This window comes from Phyllopteryx taeniolatus, chromosome 4 (genome assembly GCF_024500385.1).
Source record: "Phyllopteryx taeniolatus isolate TA_2022b chromosome 4, UOR_Ptae_1.2, whole genome shotgun sequence".
NCBI classification, from domain to species: domain Eukaryota; kingdom Metazoa; phylum Chordata; class Actinopteri; order Syngnathiformes; family Syngnathidae; genus Phyllopteryx; species Phyllopteryx taeniolatus.
The window spans coordinates 11,237,364-11,257,223 of NC_084505.1; the positions used below are offsets into that span (position 1 = coordinate 11,237,364).

Sequence of the window (19,860 nt, forward strand, 5' to 3'; positions counted from 1 at the left end):
AAGAGAATCTGTGTCTCCGAAGTAGTCTTAGTCATATGACTATGCTCAAAGAATAACACCTAAACACCAACCATTATGTGTCACACATTCACACTCACATTGATGCTATTTCTGTTCCAGAAGGGAGCAATTTTGGGCTAGGCTGAATACCTGCCTTGACGTCTGCAGGCACCAGCCTTCTCCCTTAGCCCTTTTGATGACTCAAATCCCAAAGGGATTGGTTCCAACGCAGCCTCGTCCCCTCGGCGCTGCGAGGTTACGTCTATCATCGATAATCTTAAACTCTCACGGGTAGGCGAAGTGTGATGCTTGCGAAGCATTTGGAAAGAGAAGGATGTTGTTTTGTTTTCTTACATACTGTATGTATGGGGGTGTATGTTTATTTTAGATTTAAGTTGGCGGTGTGAGTTGAGATGAACACTGAATCATATCATATACATACGTAGTCTCCGATGTATTGGAGAATGACGACAATACTGTGAGAGCCTGCACATGTGCCCGTGAACAAAAATATATCAAATGTGTGCATGGTGAGGTATGAGAGGAGAGTACATGAGTGGTTGTTTCTGTGTGTATGCTAGGGGTCGAACTGACTAGTCAACTAGTTGAGCTTGAAGTCGATTAATTCCCAGTCCCATGTGTTTTGAAAGCAATAGGTGCTGTGTGTCATGAACGTAACAGAGGATAGGACCCAAAAATGCACGATTCCAAAACAAATGGACAGTTTCCAAAAAGAGAGGTTTAATAGACGGGCAAAGGTCGGTACACAGGAAGGCAATCCAAGAAAGGCAACAGTATCCAAAAACATGAGGCAAAGAGGCAAGGTCGATAATCGGAACAGGGTCAAGTCTTACTGTGAGTCTGTGACGTGGAAACAAGGAATGCTGGAACGCGACGACAAGGTACAACGAACTGGCAACGAGAGGGAATGAGACACGAGGTTAAATACAAGGGGTAATTAGGGTGAACATGCTCACAGGAGCAGGTGTGTGTGAAACAGGGGGGAAGACAAAACCCGGAACACACACACACACACACACACACACAGACAGTACCCCCCCCCCTTAACGGCCGGCCCCAGGGCCCCTGGATGCGCAACGTGGAAGTCCCGAATGAGCGAATCATCCATGATAAACGCAGACAGTACCCATGAACGTTCCTCGGGCCCATAGCCCTCCCAGTCCACCAGATATTGAAACCCCCTGCCCCTCCGACGAGACAACAACAGCCGCTTCACAGAGAAGACAGGGCCCCCATCCACAAACCGGGGGGGAGGAGGGGGCCTGGAAGGCGGGACCAGAGGGGACTCCCGGGCTGGCTTGAGTAGGCTGACGTGAAAAGTAGAGTGGACCCGCATCGACCTCGGGAGCCTCAGCTTCACGGTGACAGGGTTGATGATCTTTGTGATGGGGAAGGGCCTAACGAACCTGGGAGCGAGCTTCTTGGACTCCACCCGGAGTGGAATATGTTTGGTCGAGAGCCAAACTCGCTGACCCACTTTGTAGTTCGGGGCCGGTGTCCTCAGACGGTCAGCAGCGGCTTTGTAGGACCGTCCCTGGCGCAGCAGCATCTGGCGGGCTCGCTCCCAGGTCCTCCTGCAGCGTCTCACCAAGGTTAATGCCGCTGGAACTGTGGATTCTGGGGCTATGGCAGGAAACAGATGGTTGGTAACCATGCACAACGTGAAAAGGCGATAGACCAGTGGATGCAGAGGGGAGGGAATTGTGGGAGAATTCGACCCAAACCAGTTTCTGAGACCAGGATCGCGGCTCCTGTGAAGCGAGACATCGGAGCCCCGTCTCCAGGTCCTGGTTCAGCCTCTCGGTTTGGCCGTTGGTTTCAGGATGAAACTCAGATGACAGACTGACGGTAGCACCTATGAGATTGCAAAACTCCTTCCAAAATTGCGAAATGAATTGGGGACCCCTATCAGACACCACATTCTTGGGGAAACCATGGAACTTAAAAACCTGATTAATCATTAGCTCGGCAGTGTCTTAAGCTGAGGGGAGTTTTGGAAGTGCAATGAAGTGTGCCATCTTAGAGAACCTGTCAACAACTGTAAGAATGGTGGTATTGCCTTTAGAGGCCGGTAATCCTGTCACAAAGTCTATGGAAATGTCTGACCAAGGACGTTGTGGTATTGGCAGGGGTCGCAACTCCCCAGGAGGACGTTGATGAGAGGGCTTGTTAGCAGCACATACCTGGCAAGCATTGACGTAATCGATAACATCCCTCCTAACATTAGGCCACCAAAAGCGCTGTTCGACCACTGATTGCGTCTTGGCAATGCCTGGGTGACATACAGTTCGGTTTGTGTGAGCCCAGTGGATGACTCTTCCCCTTAAGGTCGGAACCACATAAAGCCTGTTTTCAGGGCAATCTTCAGGGCTAGGAGTGTCTTTCAGAGCCCCTTTAACCGCAGTTTCAATGTCCCAAACAAAAGCGGAAATGAAACATGACTTAGGCAAAATAGTCTTAGGGTCGGGCAAAGAATTCTCTTCAGAAAAAATGCGTGACAAAGCATCTGGCTTACCATTTTTAGAACCAGGTCGGTAGGATAACGTAAAATTAAATCTAGTGAAGAACAGAGCCCATCTAGCCTGCCTCGCATTTAATCTTTTAGCAGTTTTAATATACTCAAGGTTCTTGTGATCTGTCCATACTAAAAACGGAGTATGTGCCCCCTCTAGCCAGTGCCTCCACTCCATCAAAGCCACCTTGACTGCCAACAGTTCACGGTCACCAATGTCATAATTTTTCTTAGCAGGGGTCAGTTTTTTGGAGAGAAAAGCACAAGGATGTAATTTATCATCCTTGAGAGATTTCTGGGAGAGCACTGCTCCTATTCCGGCATCAGACGCATCGACTTCTACCACAAACTGCTGTTTGAGATCTGGCAAAGTAAGGATGGGAGCGGAGGTAAAGCTCGACTTAAGTTTTTGAAAAGCTGCCTGACAAAGCGGGTTCCATACAAAAGGTTTGTGTGGCGAGGTAAGATCATGCAAAGGAGAGGCTATAGAACTGAAATTTCTGATGAATTTTCTGTAGAAGTTTGCGAACCCTAAGAACCTTTGTACATCTTTGCGTGACGTGGGAGTAGGCCAATTAATAACTGCATCGACTTTGCAAGGGTCCATCTTGACTTCACCTTGAGCCAGGACGAAACCCAGAAAAGAAACGGACGCCTTGTGGAACTCACATTTCTCAGCCTTGACATATAGTTGATTCTGCAGTAACTGCTGCAAAACAGAGCGGACATGAATAATGTGAGTCTCCTCATCCGGGAAGAATATCAAGATGTCATCTAAATAAACAAAAACAAACATTCAACATGTCACGCAGGACATCGTTGACAAGGTTCTGGAAAACAGCTGGAGCGTTAGTAAGCCCAAAAGGCATTACCAAATATTCATAATGTCCCGTTGGTGTGTTGAATGCTGTTTTCCATTCATCCCCCTCCCTTATCCTGACTAGATGATATGCATTTCTTAAGTCCAGTTTGGTGAAAATCTTGGCTCCCTCCAGGAACTCAAAGGCGGTGGAGATGAGAGGAAGAGGGTACCTGTTTTTTACCGTGATCTCGTTGCGACCCCGGTAATCGATACAGGGTCGCAGGGTCTTGTCTTTCTTGTCCACGAAGAAAAATCCTGCTCCCGCAGGGGATGAATATGGGCGAATGATCCCGGCTGCCAGTGATTCTTCCACGTACTCCTTCATGGCCTTGTGTTCCGGCCCTGAAAGAGAGAACAACCTCCCTCGTGGGGGTGTGGTTCCAGGCAGCAAGTCAACAGCACAGTGATAAGGTCTGTGGGGTGGAAGGAATTTGGCCTTGGACTTGGAAAAAACATCTTTAATATCCTGGTAACAGGTGGGCACTTGAGATAAATCAGGCTCCCCAGATGGGGTCTGTGGATTGTCCTTAGAAACATGACCTTGAACATCACATGGCGGCTTGAAACAGTTCCGGGCACAATAGCTGCCCCATGACATAACCTGCCCAGAGGACCAGTCAATGTGGGGGTTATGTAATTTCAACCATGGGTTCCCTATGGGTTCCCTACATGAAAACTAATGCGTTCCGAGTGAGAATCAGGAAATGTCAATGTGAGTGTTTGGGTGCGGTGAGTGATCTTGTCCATAAAACTGCCATCTGCAGCATAGGTGGCGTTTTATTCCAAAGGTTCTAAGGTGCATACGTCTAACAAGGATGGAGTTGAGTAAGTTTGCGTCAGAACCAGAGTAAATTAATACAAGTGTATGAATTTCTTGATCAGGAGAGCATAGTGTCACTTTAGGAAGAACCCGTGTTGACCCTGCGCTTGAAGGGCTTTGCGCACCGGGTCTGAGTCTGCTGGGTCCATGTTATGGCCAGTTCGTTCTCTCATGAACGGAACAGAGGATAGGACCCAAAAATGCACGACTCCAAAACAAATGGGCAGTTTCCAAAAAGAGAGGTTTAATAGACGGGCATAGGTCGGTACACAGGCAGGCAATCCAAGAAAGGCAACAGTATCCAAAAACATGAGGCAAAGAGGCAAGGTCGATAATCGGAACAGGGTCAAGTCTTACTGTGAGTCTGTGACGTGGAAACAAGGAATGCTGGAACGCGACGACAAGGTACAACGAACTGGCAACGAGAGGGAATGAGACACGAGGTTAAATACAAGGGGTAATTAGGGTGAACGAGGCACAGGTGGTGAAGATGCTCACAGGAGCAGGTGTGTGTGAAACAGGGGGGAAGACAAAACCCGGAACACACACACACACATGACACTGTGTCTGCGCAGCAAACTAGCAGCTGTGCCTCACGCATGTGAAAATATTTTCCTATAAATGACACCGGTAGCGCGGTCACTTGCAAAATATGCAAATCTTTTCTCTAATATGACAAAACCACAAGTGCTCTGGATGCCCATTTTAAAAGGCATCCACTAACACTAGCTGACAGTCTAAATCTTCACGCAAGTTATCAATAGGGCTTGGGAATGTGTCATCGCACCACATTGCATCATGGACGTGTCGGCCATATTTAGAACTAGAACGTTTCAAAAATGCAAAGAGAAAAGTTATTTGGTCGTTATCATGTACACATTGTGGGACATTTCATAGGGTTTTTACAGTAACTTACTAGTTACTGTAACAAAAATATAGATAGATAGATAGATTCGCGGTCCTCGGGGTCAGATCGCAGGGGCAGCAGCTTAAGCAGGGAAGCCCAGATTTCCCTCTCCCCAGCCGCTTTGTCCAGCTCTTCCGGTGGGACCCGGAGGCATTTCCAGGCCAGCTTCACACACGGCTGCGGACCACTCCAGTGAGAGCTGAAGATCGCGGCTTGATGAAGACATCAGAGCCACATCGTCTGCAAAAGCGATGCAATGAGACACATTGCTGACGTTGTCAAACCAGACCCCCTCAACCCCTCGGATGTGCCTAGAAATTCTGTCCACGAAGGTAGTGAACAGAGTTGGTGACAAAGGGCAGTCTTGGAGGAGTACAACCCTCATTAGAAAGGTATTCGACTTTTTGCTGGGAATGTGGACCAAACTCTGACATCGTTCGTACAGGGTCCGAACAGCCCATATCTGGGGGTCCGGTACCTCATACACCCAGAGAACCCAAACAGGACTTCCCGAGGGACAGGTTGGGCGAACTTCCATGCACCTTCAAGGACCCTGCTGAGGGTGTAGAGCTAACAAAACCTGGCACTCTTGAATGAAATTGAAAATTCGTTTGAAAAGCGTTCTTTGACGCCAGAATGAGCGTTACGTTCATCAGTCAGAAATTAACTAGGTTCAGTTCACGTTTGCCCAAAATATGAACTCATTCATGAACTTTCGTTTATTAAACTCGTTCAGGTTCAACACTATCTCTTGTTATGTACGCTTCTTGTTATTTACACTGAAATGCTTAAACACTGCCGAGCCATGAATATTACAATGCATGCTGGGAGCATATATGACAGTGCACTTAGACATTGCTGTAAATTCTACAGTTATTTAACACGTAGCATGAAGTAAAATATTGTAACGTTCTGCATCATGAGATTTTGGTTGACATCACACACTATAAGTACAGAGTTATTTTTTTTTAATCTATGTTTTTATTTATTGTGGTGCTGATGAGTCACACAAGGAAAATGGGAGCTCTTTTGGCTTGCAGAAGAAGTAGGTGAAATTGAGTAATTACAAGGAAGTTCTCACTTGTATCTAATGCAGTTGATGTCAACAGGTAACAGTTATTTTAGCTTCACTTGGTATACAGCTGAATTGACCGGGATGCCACTCTATCGCACACAACCCACAGTCAGGGTTTCATGAAGAAAAAGTGCAACATTACTGTAATGCGAGAGTTAAATAAGACACATTTACTGTCTAAATACAATATATTATTTCTGAAAAGACTGTTTCGTTTAATTAGAAAAAGCAGAAACAGTGAAATGTAAATTCTGATCTTGTATTGTCACTAAAATGCATAGACATATTTCCGATAATTGCTGAAATGAATACTGTGATGAAGAAATGCTTGGCTGCCATTTTTTAGTTTTATTTTTTCATGCGAAAGGCCAATGATATGCACAGGCTGTTTTACAATAATTTTAAAAAACATGATCACTGTAAATACTACAATTAAACATTTACAAGACAGACTGCTTCAAAATGTAGTGAGGACATTCAGAACGGCTCACTCAGAGCCACATCAAAAACAGGCAGATAACAAAATTGACTTGGTTGTTTAATTTCACACCTGCTGGTTGGTGAGACACTCAACTATTTGTGTTCACGCAATTAAAAAGTGCTATTTCTACAATATGTCGTCTTTAAAATTGGCAAGGATATGAATAATTTGAATCTTAACTGTACATAAAAAGACCACAACAGACATGATTTCATGACAGCGAACATGAAACAAAAAGCTTGTCACATGGGTTATGCGGCCAATCAGGTGCTTAAATACTGTAACAAGGAAGTGAAGTGACCGCTATAGCAGCCTTTTTTCCCCTGCCATTGCGCTGTAGCAGCCTGGCTCATTATCGTGCCTTGACGAACGTCAGCTAGCGGCGGGCCAATTATGGCCTGCGGGCCGCTAGTTGCTGACCTCTGATGTAAAATCCATCCATCCATCCATTATCTGAGACGCTTATCCCCACAAGGGTCACGTGAGCGCTGGAGCCTATCACAGCCTTCATCGGGCAGGAGGCAGGGTACACCCTGAACTGGTCGCTAGCCAATGGCAGGGCACATATAAACAAACAACCATTCACACTCACATTCACACCCACGGGCAATTCAGAGTCCTCAATCAACCTACCATGCATGTTTTTGGGATGTGGGAGGAAACCGGAGTGACCGGGGAAAACCCACGCAGACACGGGGAGAACATGCAAACTCCACACAGGCGGGGCCGGGGACCGAACCCCGGTCCTCAGAATCATGAGGCAGACGCTCCAACTAGTCGTCCACTGTTCCACCTCTGATGTAAAATGATATTGAAAAAAAAAAAATGCCCTGAGATTGACTGGCAACCAGTCTGGGGTGTGCCCACCCTCTCGCCCGTGGTCAGTTTTTAGAATGGGTTCCAGCTCACCTGCGACCCTAATGAGGACAAGTACCAAAAATTAGGAACATTTTCTAATCCAACACTTCTTTCTCCAGATGATTGATTAAGTACATTTTTGACTACCCATGAATATATAAATAATATTTTGTAAATAAACAACCCTGCAGGCTCCCAAACAACCACCGTCATATCACATTTGAGAGCGTAACGCCTTCTCTTTGTCTGCTTTGCTTTGTCTGTCTGATGCACACGTATGAGTGTCATCATGACAGGGCGCAAAGTGAGCCACCTTCATGCTGGTGTCACATGTAGCCACACTCATATGGATGAAAAACCCAGCCTCTCAATTCCAATTTTGAGACATTTTATCTGCTAATTGTGTTCCCCCCCAAAATTGCCTGACGTCAGGCAGCGTGACGTTTTTGTTCCGAGCGCACGTGTGTGTATCCATGTGCACTGCACACTGATGAATTGATTTCTTCAACAGGTTATGAATATTGCATGTATGAGGATAGGTAGAAATGGCGAAATGAGGCTATATTGTTTCTGCTTTGGGGCAAATTCAGCCTATGATCATTTCTATGAAGGCGGTGATATTTTTTGAAACAGTCAAGGCTAATGTACTATATTTGTGGAGACGACAAATATTGGAAGTGATTGGTTTTGCTGAAGCAAGCAGGGCCTGGGGGCACACGCATATACCAAGACAAAGCGATAATTTAAGAGGGGAAGAAAAGCCAAAAGTCAAACAGGGAAGAAGCACACATGTTCAGCAAGCCTTTATATATATACTGTAATGAAGTGGTGACTCATGTTTTGTCAAAACATCAACATGCATGTCACAGACACACTTCCTAAATAGAGATGTCCGGCTGTACATTTCAAGTCCCATATATCTGATTTAAGTGTGTTTACATTGACGGAACACAGGAAACAACCTGCATACGCAGATGCCCAAACTGCACATCCTGTAAATGACACGCAAGTGTCCACAGTGAACTGACCACGCAAAGACAACAATAATAAATAAATAACACAAATAACATATGTTACATACTTGGCCTGGACAGTACCCCGTGCCGCCTCCTGCCCGAAGATAGCTGGGATAGGCTCCATCAACCCACGACCATAGTGAGGAGAAGCGGTAAAGAAAATGGATGGATGGATGGATTTTATTGTTCGGTGCCCCTGGGTTTCTTGAAAGGCCCTTGAAATAAAATGTTAAATGCATTCATTCATTCATTCAATTTCCGTACCGCTTATCCGTGCTATAGCTCGTCCCAGCTATCTTCGGGCGAGAGGCGAGGTACACCCTGAACTGGTCGCCAGCCAATCGCAGGGTACATATAAAAAAACAACCATTCGGACTCACCTTAACACCTAGAGTTTCCAATTAACCGACCATGCATGTTTTTGGGAGGTGGGAGGAAACCGGAGCACCCAGAGAAAACCAACAGGAATTATAGATATCTACAATTCAGTTGCAGAAATACTCTACTGTGTTACAGATATCTGCAACTGAATAGTGCATATCCGTTATGAGAAACCTGATACACATGAATGGCAAAAGCTACGCCATTTGTCCTGTAGGCAAAATTACGTTGCACATATCTGTACTTCAGTTTGGACTTGGCAAAACTTGGTCTTTGACAGTTTTTGACTTGGGAAAACTGAATGACACAAATCTAAAACTGACAGTTTAAATGAAAATTCCAACTATTCAAAATGTAATTACGTCTCATCAGATAGACATTGTTGACAATGTCGATTTCGGATAGTCAAATTCAGCTGGGCATTAATAAGATGCATGTGGCGTGATTCAAACCGCGTCATTTCCTGTGGACCACATAAAGATGAGAGAGGGACAGAGCAGACCAGCGCAGATCAGAGTTACGTGCAGAGACAACCTGACTCTCGAAACAACATGTCACTGTGTCACACCAGCGAGCTCTCATTAGCGGCTGTATGCCTGTATGATTAGGTGTGAATGACGTCACGCATCGGGCAAACCAGATCTCACATTACCACAGTCTCACGTCTAATTGGGCTGGTGCTAACTTGAATTATGTTATTGTTGTTGTTGAGGGTGCTGCGACTGCTTGATGGCTGCTCGGAGACAAGGACGCATGAAACAAGAAATGAATGTCTGAGACGACTATCTAGCTGGCTGTTCAAAACAGCTACAGTATGCACATGCACTCTCGGAGGTATTAGGAATGCACTAAGGCACACACACGCATTCACTGTGAGCATTTGAATTTCACTCACATTCTCCACTTTAGAGAGGACGTAGTGAGCTCCTGGTGGTGTTGATGTAGTTATAACACTGGGGAACACAATTTTTGTTGAGTTAGGTCTGACACCTGTTTTTAACAAATTTTTGGGTGCGGAATCCAAAACTGATCTTTGTTTTTCTCTATCACGTCACATTTTTCAACTATAAATCCCCGTTTTTTTTTTTTTTTTTTTACTATGAAAACTATTGTACTTAACAGATATGTGCTTATTTTATAACACTTTTCAAATATTGACATGCGATGAAATATGAAATAAACAGGCATGACTGCAATGTTTACTTAACACTATTATGTTTTATATTATGTATGTTATGTTTTATATAGGCTATGGCACAAATCCTCTTAATTGCTACTATGTTCTCTTTCTGTTTGCAGATATTGATAGGACTGACCTATTGGGAGCTGCACACACCTCTCACTGCAGTGTCTCAATTGTGACTGCACAAACAAGTTGCCAATCGTAATCAGCTGGCAAGTCTTACTATAGCTAATCAGTGGAATTTTGCTTATCTGGAGGGTAAGCTGTGAAGAAAAAACTTGATGTGCTAGGAAAAAAACGACTGCAATTTTGGAATCACAATGGCAATTTTAGTTTTAATCAGCATAAAAATCTAACTCAACAGAATTTTTTTTTTCAAATTGTTCCCCAGTGTAATCATTCTCGTATTCAAGTACTACGACCCTATCCTGGAGGGTTAAGTGCACAGAAGAAGAGTTGTTATCCGTGCTCAAGTGTTACCTCTGCCTGCTGTTTGCTCTGAGAAACTCACCATTCAGGCTGGAACTAGCTTGCTGTGGGATTTGTGCGAAGCAAGTGCCTCATTAGTGCACAGCGGTGGTTGGTTCAGTGGGAACGCGAGGGTGAAAGGTTGTCTGTCTCTATATGTCCACCTTTCGCTCAAAGTCAGCTGAGTAAGGCTCGCGCTCCCTGTGACCCGGAACACGGTAAGCGATGTAGAAAATTGATGGATGGATGGATTTTGGTTGATGCTTTTCCTGTTGTATCACTTCACAGTGCTTGCCCATGTATCTTGTTATTAATTACACGTGTCTTGTCATGGTCCTCGTGCGTCTACCTGCCACTCTCTCACCCATACATGCAAACAGTGGCAGCGTCATAAACTGACTTAACATTCAGTAACTCATAACTACTACTGCAAACATCAACCCAGTCTGTTAAAACATTGCGAGTCTCCATTTTGTGGTTTCCGATCCGACCCACGTGCTTTGTTCTGCTTGCGCTCAAACCTGCCAGTTTTAAGCAAAAAACTACACATCCTCATGTGGTAATGCAATGACTGCAAATCCTTATAACTGTAAAAATGTCCATGCATTTTGTAAAACATTGTTCTGGTTGTGTGTGATTCAGACACTTGATGTTATGCAAGACATTTATTTAGAACAATGGACTAAAACACAGACACATGAAGCTGGGCGAACTTGAGAAATACTGAGGCTGATGCTGTGTGTTGTGACATACACACCAGTAACACGGGTGACTCATCAGCCAGCCCCCACCTCTCCTTTCTCACCACCAATACATTTCCACATTTGTACTTTAAACATACAGCTGTTTTATCTGAGCTATGTGATCCCAGTGAACACATCTCTGACATACTAGTCTTCACAAAGATAGCCTCAAGTCACATACTTGTGGTTGATTTACTCCATGATGCACCCACGTCTCATCACTGACACATTTGTCGTTGTGGTTATGCCACCATTCTATCACAGACACACTGCTACATTCATAAAAACAGACCAACTGCTCCTCTGCACAGTGAATCAACCTCAATTTAACCAGGTCTGAGGTGTCTACAACACAGATTTAAAAGATTCCAGCTGCTCCGCTTTAACTAAAAGACAGTTATAAAAAGAAAATACAGTGAACTGCCACTATATCTTGCTTCAACGTTCACACCACAGCAAAACTTTTAGGCGACCATTTTTTGTGTTTTTTAATGGTGCCAACTCCGAATTTAGAGTTGCACGCCAGTAGTGTAGTACTACATTGTGCTGCAACATGCTGTTCAGCACTGAGCTCTAGTACTGGAACAAATGCAAAGTGCTTCCCAGCAAAAACAATTGGACACCTCTTCAGTGTACATAGAGTAACACATTTTACCGTTATAATATTCATTGTTCCAACAGAGTAGAGAGAATATACTGTATGCTCGTGAGTATTGTATCTTCTTCTTTTCCTTTCTGCTTGTCCCTTTAGGGGTCGCCACAGCGTGTCATCCTTTTCCATGTAGGCCTATCTCCTGCATCCTCCTCTCGAACACCAACTGCCCTCATGTCTTCCCTCACGACATCCATCAACCTTCTTTTTGGTCTTTCTCAAGCTCTCTTGCCTGGCAGCTCCATCCTCATCATCTTTCTACCAATAGACTCACTATTTCTCCTCTGGACGTGTCCAAACCCTCAAAGTCCGCTCTCTCTAACTTTGTCTCCAAAACATCGAACCTTGGCTGTCCCTCTGATGAGCTCATTTCTAATTTTATCCAACCTGGTCACTCCGAGAGCGAACCTCCCCATCTTCATTTGCGCCACCTCCAGCTCTGCTTCCTGTCGTCTCTTCAGTGCCACTGTCTCTAATCCGTACATCATGGCTGGCCTCACCACTGTTTTAGAAACTTTTCCCTTCATCCTAGCAGAGACTCTTCTGTCACATAACACACCTGGCACCTTCCTCCACCCGTTCCAACCTGCTTGGACCTGTTTCTTCACTTCCTGACCAAACACACCATTGCTCTGGACGGTTGACCCCAAGTATTTAAAGTCCTCCACCCTTGCTATCTCTTCTCCCTCTAGCCTCACTCTTCCCCCACCATCCCTCTCATTCATGCACATATATTCTGTCTTACTTCGGCTAATCTTCATTCCTCTTCTTTCCAGTGCATGCCTCCATCTTTCCAAGTGTTCCGACACCTGCTCCCTGCTTTCACTGCAGATCACAATGTCATCTGCAAACATCATGGTCCACGGGGATTCCAGTCTAACCTCATCTGTCAGCCTATCCATCAGCACTGCAAACAGGAAGGGCCTCAGGGCTGATCCCTGATGCAGTCCCACCTCCATCTTAAATTCCTCTGGCACACCAACAGCACACCTCACCACTGTTCCGCTGCCCTCGTACATGTCCTGTATCATTCTAACATTCTTCTCTGCCACTCCAGACTTCTGCATGCAGTACCACAGTTCCTCTCTGGGTACTCTGTCATAGGCTTTCTCTAGATCTACAAAGACCCAATGTAGCTCCTTCTGGCCTTCTCTGTACTTTTCCATCAACATCCTCAAGGCCAATAATGCATCTGTGGTACTCTTTCTAGGCATGAAACCATACTGTTGCTAGCAAATACTCACTTATGTCCTGAGTCCAGCCTCCACTACTCTTTCCCATAACTTCATTGTGTGGCTCATCAACTTTATTCCTCTATAGTTCCCACAGCTCTGCACATCACCCTTGTTCTTAAATATGGGCACCAGCACACTTTTCATCTATTCCTCAGGCATCTTCTGACACACTAGAATTCTATTGAACAAGCTGGTCAAAAACTCCACAGCCACCTCTCCGAGATGCTTCCATACCTCCACAGGAATGTCATCAGGACCAACTGCCTTTCCATTTTTCATCCTCTTTAATGCCTTTCTAACTTTCCCCTTACTAATCATTGCCACTTCCTGGTCCATCACACTTGCCTCTTCTACTCTCCCTTCTCTTTCATTTTCCTCATTAATCAACTCCTCGAAGTATTCTTTCCATCTATCTAGCACACTACTGGCACCAGTCAATATATTTCCATCTCTATCCTTAATCACCCTAACCTGCTGCACATCCGTCCCATCGCTATCCCTCTGTCTGGGCAACCTGTATAGATCCTTTTCTCCTTCTTTAGTCTCCAACCTTGCATACATGTCATCATATGCCTCTTGTTTGGCCTTTGCCACCTCTACCTTTGCCCTATGTCGCATCTCAATGTATTCCTTTCACCTCTCCTCTGTCCTCTCAGTGTCCCACTTCTTCTTAGCTACCCTTTTTCCTTGTATGATTTCCTGGACTGTGAGGTTGCACCACCAATATTTGTATGTTTTGCTTTTCTGTGTATGTGTTAAAGTTGTTTAAAGGTTTATAATTACCATAACATTTATACTGATTCCATCAGCCTGTCTATGGCTTTTCCCATTAAATGTTAGCACCAAGCTAACAGACGTTCGTTGTTTCTTCTTTTCGTTTCCTCAAAGTGATGTTCTACAATACCGTTCCATTTCTTGACAAGGAGGGACTAAGAACAGGCTCTAAGGAATACTTTAAAAGGTGTGTCTTAATAAGAAAGAAAAAAAATCACTCTGCACCCACCTCACACCACATGATAATCACTCTGGATAATCTGTCTGTGACAAACGAGAATATGACCTTTGCTGACTTTGATTGCAAGGGAGGAAAATTGCTAAATTCTTTCCAGATTGTCGACATCTGTGTACCCCACTTAATATATGTCACGCAGCTATCAACATCCTGCCTACAAAACAACATGGCGTAAACGCAAACGCAATAAGATTACTGTTCCAAAATTGAAAACAATATCTAAATCTATAAATCCATGTTATCTCTATTTTCTTGTTGTAAATTATTCTTGATTTGTTTTTAAATGAGATCACAAGGTTCAGTCATGAGCATTCTACTGCGATCTGCAATCTTTGACAGATCGTGCTCATCTTGTGGCAGCACACATCACCTGCCAAGGCCTGCAAGGGTGAGTCAACAACATGAGTGTGGATGAGTATCATCTGAGACATCACCAGGGCAGCTGCTGCAATGGCCGTGCCCGTCCTTCACGTTTTTTTCTGCACTGACAACTCTCTCGGAAACAAAATGTGCAAGCTCCAATGGAGAAAAACGGGAAGTCAGACATATCATTAGAGAACATCAAAAAGATCCAAGATACACAAACTAAAGTTCAATCAAGCAGGAGGCAATACAATACTGGAGAACCTCAAAATTCAAACCAGGAAAATGTCACACATAAACTCAAAATTACTGTCATCATGTTATCCCGTCGAAGCCCAAGCCACTCATTCTCAAACTGTGTTGCATGCACCCCTGGGAGTCTTTTATGATGGTTTTATGAAGTTTGACCCTAGAACCTCCAACATCTTCTGGAGCAAAATTGTATTACAAAGAAATTAGAGGTTCTGCTGTTCAAGCTACCAATAAACCCATGTGTGGAACACTCCGTTAATCCTATTGATACTTGTATTTCCGTTTTTGAGTTTAAAACACATTACTTCAACACATAAGGTGGACACCCATTGGAATTGTTATGCGCAGAAATGACTCACGCTTAACTGTCAGAGAGCCACATAGTGTGAACAGTGCGGGAGCAACGAGTGCAAAAGAAGACATATTTGAGGATAAATGCAGCGTTGAGAATGAAGGATGCCCGAGGCCCTTCTCTCACAGCTGAGTTGTCGTCACCTCTTCAGAGACTGCGAAGCAGCCTCAGGTTCTCACCCTGCTCAGAGATGACGAGTAATGAGTGAGAAAGAGCCCACAATGCTCAAATGATATAGCGTAGAGGAAGAGCAAAGCTTCACAGAACATTCACCTTGAGTGTTTAACAAGGTCAGCATGTGACATGGTGACTGAATCAGCTTAGTGGAAGTATGATGATGTGTTTGTTTGTCACCTTTGTTTTACTGTGTGTGTGTGTGTGTGTGTGTGTGTATGTGTGTGTGTGTGTGTGTGTGTGCGTGCATGCGTGAGAGAGAAATAACATATCACTCCATCAGCAAAGTGCTACTTCCCATTCAGCAACAACCCCGCTGAAGGACAGCAAAACAGGGGGGTTGAGTGTATGAAGCAGATAGAGACCGTGTTACTGAACCACGCATGACTCGCCAGCTGTCACAATGCATGGCACACAGGAAGGTAGTGTAGGCGGTGGATTGCTCCACACAAGGAGCCTTCACTGAAGCCACCTTAAGTTGCTGCTTTTTTGTAGGTCTAGTTTTGTATTCAATAATTTATAAGCATGCTCTGTTAGGTTGAGACCACTGCACTGACATTGCCATTAAAGAATTTACCTTTGAAAAGTCTTTAAGATCGTTATCAATCGGGACTGGTTAGCTCTAAACTGTGAGGGGCCGTTTGGGACATTATTCAGGATTAGCTCTCACACTTACTATTCAAATGCTTTTACACACACACAAACTACTGAAAGGCTCTCATAAACACAACTCAAACATTCTCATACCCACGAGTCTTGCTCTCATAAAGACTACTCAAAAACTCTCATTCACACCAGATTTGAAGACTGCTTGTGTGGAGGAATGGGCCAAAATCATGCCAGAACAATGCATGCGACTAGTTTCTCCATACAGGAGGCGTCTTGAAGCTGTTATTGCAAACAAAGGGTTTTGTACAAAGTAGTAAATAAATACCAGTTGGTGTGTTGGATGTATGGATTACTTGGGTTGTTCCCAACATCTAGTGAATTTTTCAGGTCAATAGCACCTTTGGAAATATATTTAATGAGAAAAATCGTGACGTGTTAAATAGTTATTTCAGCCGCTGTATGACCTGGGTTCAAATCCGGCCTCCCCTGTGTGGAATTTGCCTGATTCCCCATGCCTGTGTGGGTTTTCTCCAGGTACTTTCCTCCCACATTCCAAAAACATACATGGTATGTTAATTGAAGACTCTAAATTGTCTGGTGAATGTGAGTATGAATGGTTGTTTGTTTATATGTGCCCTGCGATTGGCTGGCAACCACAGTTGCTGCTGCATGGCATGTACCACCGACAAATTGAAGAAGTGGTGAGAAAACATACAAGTGACTGGAAAAGGCTGTGCCGGAACCTCGAGAGCAAATATGGGTTAGATGGCAGACAGCACCGAAGGTGGTTGAAAACATTTGGCCCAAGATTCTGTGGGACTTCCAGATCCAGACCGGTGATGGCCAACCAGCCTTACATAAGAAGACAGCGGTTGTGATAGATGTAGCAATACCGAGTGATAGCAACAACTAGAAAAAGCTGGAGAAATACCAAGGACTGAAGGAAGCACTTAGAGAAAATGTAGAGGGTGAAGGCAATACAGTAGTGATACTGATTGGAGCACCCTAAGATCGGAGGATGGCTCCAGCAGATACCAGGAACAATATCTGACCTCGCTGTCCAGAAGAGCAGATTACTGAGAACAGCTAAGATCCTGCACAGAACCCACAAGCTCCCAGTTCTCTGGTAGAGGACCCGAGCTTTTTCCCTCGCTAATCTGCTCTGAAAAATCTTCATTTACCCTGTTTTAGCCAGTTAAAGTAGGTCTTGTCATCCATTTCACTGGCGTTGTTTTACATGTTAAACTTGACTTATTCAAGCCTTTGGTAAATTAATTCCTCTTGCACCAGATTTCCTTTAAAAATGGGGGAGAGAGTGTTGTCTATTTATAGACATGAGTAACTACGTGTTGGACAATGTTCTTGCTCCAGCTCAGCACTGTACGGAGTGACCGTCTTTAGGTCTGTACACTGGAATGTCCTGGAGTGACTTACACAAGACGGGTATGGTGTTTTTTGTTTTGTTTTGTTTTTTAAATTCACAGCCTTGTGGGAAAATATTTTAGATAAAGAAATTCACTTTCCTGACGATGAGCATAGCTATGACCTGGCAGTATCATGACAGAGTGTTAAGAAAATGTCAAAAATGTGTTTGAAGGAATACATTTGAAGGAAGGAACATACTGTACTTCGTGTGTTCAAAATGCTTTACTGGGAAATTCTGTGGATGGTGTATTTGTTTCAATGTAAGGCTTTTGTGACTGTATTTAGGCCACTGAAAATGGATTTTGGGAAAATGCACTGCTCACCTCGGCCTCTACTGGTGGCCTCCCTCGACCTATTGAGATTACCATCAACAATATTTACAATAAGGATAAGAGACTGCACCTCATTTAGACCGACTATGTGGCCTTACAAAAGCAATGCCATAAAATCCCAAAGTCTACAAACATTGCTATACACATCACTTCCAGCAGACTCAACCATAATAACTAGATTTTCAAAAAGATCATAAAATAATATAAAAACCGATGACACTCACCGAAATGACTTATTTCTGTGGACAAAAGGGGGAAAAAAATACTGTTGTAGTTTATTTTTCTCAGTTCATACAAAGGGGCTTTTGTAATCTCCCAGTAAGTGTGCCCCAATCGAATGACTTTCTTTCTCATTTTAGTTCTCTTAAGGAAAACAAATTAAGCGAAACAGTATCGAAAATATGCCAAAATGTGTATCTTTTATTGGCTGGCAATCAGTCCCCGGTGTACCCCACCTCTCACCCAAAGTCAGTTGGGAATCAGATGGGCTCCAGCTCATGCGTGACCCTCGTGCAGTGTTTTCCAACCTTTATTGAGCCAGGGCACTCATTTTAAATAATGTAAGAAAAATCTCTCAGCCGGCACGTCACCAAACAAAAATGGCACAAAAAGTATGAATACTAAAACAATGAAGATCTCGTCTCATTTAGTGTGAAATCTGGCCCTATTTAATTGAACATAAAACTATAATATACTTGGAGGAATCTTCTTGTATGAATTGGCAGCAGGTGGATACACAGGTGGATTGTACAAGCACCTTCTGCCATCGAATGGAAAAGCATTTAGTCATTCTGCCTTTCGCTAAGTGACATAGATAGATGAATGAATTACTGTTCTAAATTCATCAATCTTTGTCATAAACCCAACAAATTGATGATTGGATTGATGATACAATAAACTGGTTTGTGATCAATTTGGTGCTTATCTTAAATCAGGAATGTGAACACACTGGGAAAGAAAAATAGCATCACTACGATCAGGAGTAACGCCACGGATTTGTGGCCCCTCTACGTTAATGCATAATGCATATTAAAAATACAATTTTCTATTGCCCCTGGCTGTTGGTCATGGGCCCATAGGATTGTCATTACTCTTCTCCTGGCTGTGGTTATGATCGACAGTTCCTTTGTTTTCCTACATATACTCACAGTTTGCCCGCTCTTTCACCTGTTCACCAACAATGAAAAGAGATATTTACGGCACACAGGAAACAGTTGTTGTGCTCATAAAGTATTCTAACATGCTCAAATGACAAGTGAAATACTGTTAAGGGATCACAGCGACAACGGCTGGAAAATACATGCGCAAGAGACATGCGTTGGAACTGAAATGCGAAATGATACGACAATCTTAATTCAAACACAAAGCCTCAAAGCCTCCTGTCATTCAACTAATGTGAAGCTGTAAAGTGCAACTGGCCAACAAAGCTTTGTCCAGAGCCCTGGCATGAAACCTGATGCCACTTCCTGTCCGTCCTGTTGTTGGAGGCCCAGAGTACGGGTCTGCCGGGTGCCCACTTCCTCTGAGCATGAATGTTCCCTCAGCTTGTCACGACTGGCTGCCCTGGAGCTCAGTCAGCAGTGGTGGGATGTAACGAAGTTTAAAAAAAAATTACATAAAAAAAGAAAAAGCTTTGTTTCCATTCGTAAAGGCGTCTTTACCTTACTTGAGTATTGATGTTATTTGACCACTTTTTACTTTTACTCCATACATTTGAAAACAAACATTGAGATTTTACAAACCTCAATTCTAATAAATTGAGACCTTGTGTAGAATGGAAATAAAACCAGAATATTGCAACTCCTTTTTGACTCTACATTCAACTGTGTACACTAAAAAGACAAGATATTTTATGATCAAACTACTAAACTGTGTTGTTCTTTTTATTTATGTGTTTATTTTTTCTACATGAATGAATACATATATATCTTTTATATTTGCCCCCCACCGGTCACCACTGAGCTCCAATGTCAAAGGACTTGTTGCCTTGGGGACAATGACTCACACACATCATTGGAGGAACCACACCCCCCTCCTCCTTTGTATCACACTGCCCTGCTGACCTCCTTCATTTTACCTTTCCGCAATCCCCCTTGGACTCCACGAAGGACTCTCAGCACCGTAATT

At 43.8% G+C, this 19,860-nt stretch overlaps 1 long non-coding RNA gene across 1 annotated transcript; it reads left to right on the plus strand.

Moving 5' to 3' along the window:
- Positions 1 to 5,747: 5,747 nt before the first annotated feature.
- On the plus strand, positions 5,748 to 16,345 carry LOC133476271 (uncharacterized). The gene is made up of 3 exons (XR_009788010.1): positions 5,748 to 10,802; positions 14,103 to 14,175; positions 14,566 to 16,345. It is a non-coding gene; the product is annotated as an uncharacterized LOC133476271 (long non-coding RNA).
- The last annotated feature ends 3,515 nt before the right edge of the window (positions 16,346 to 19,860 follow it).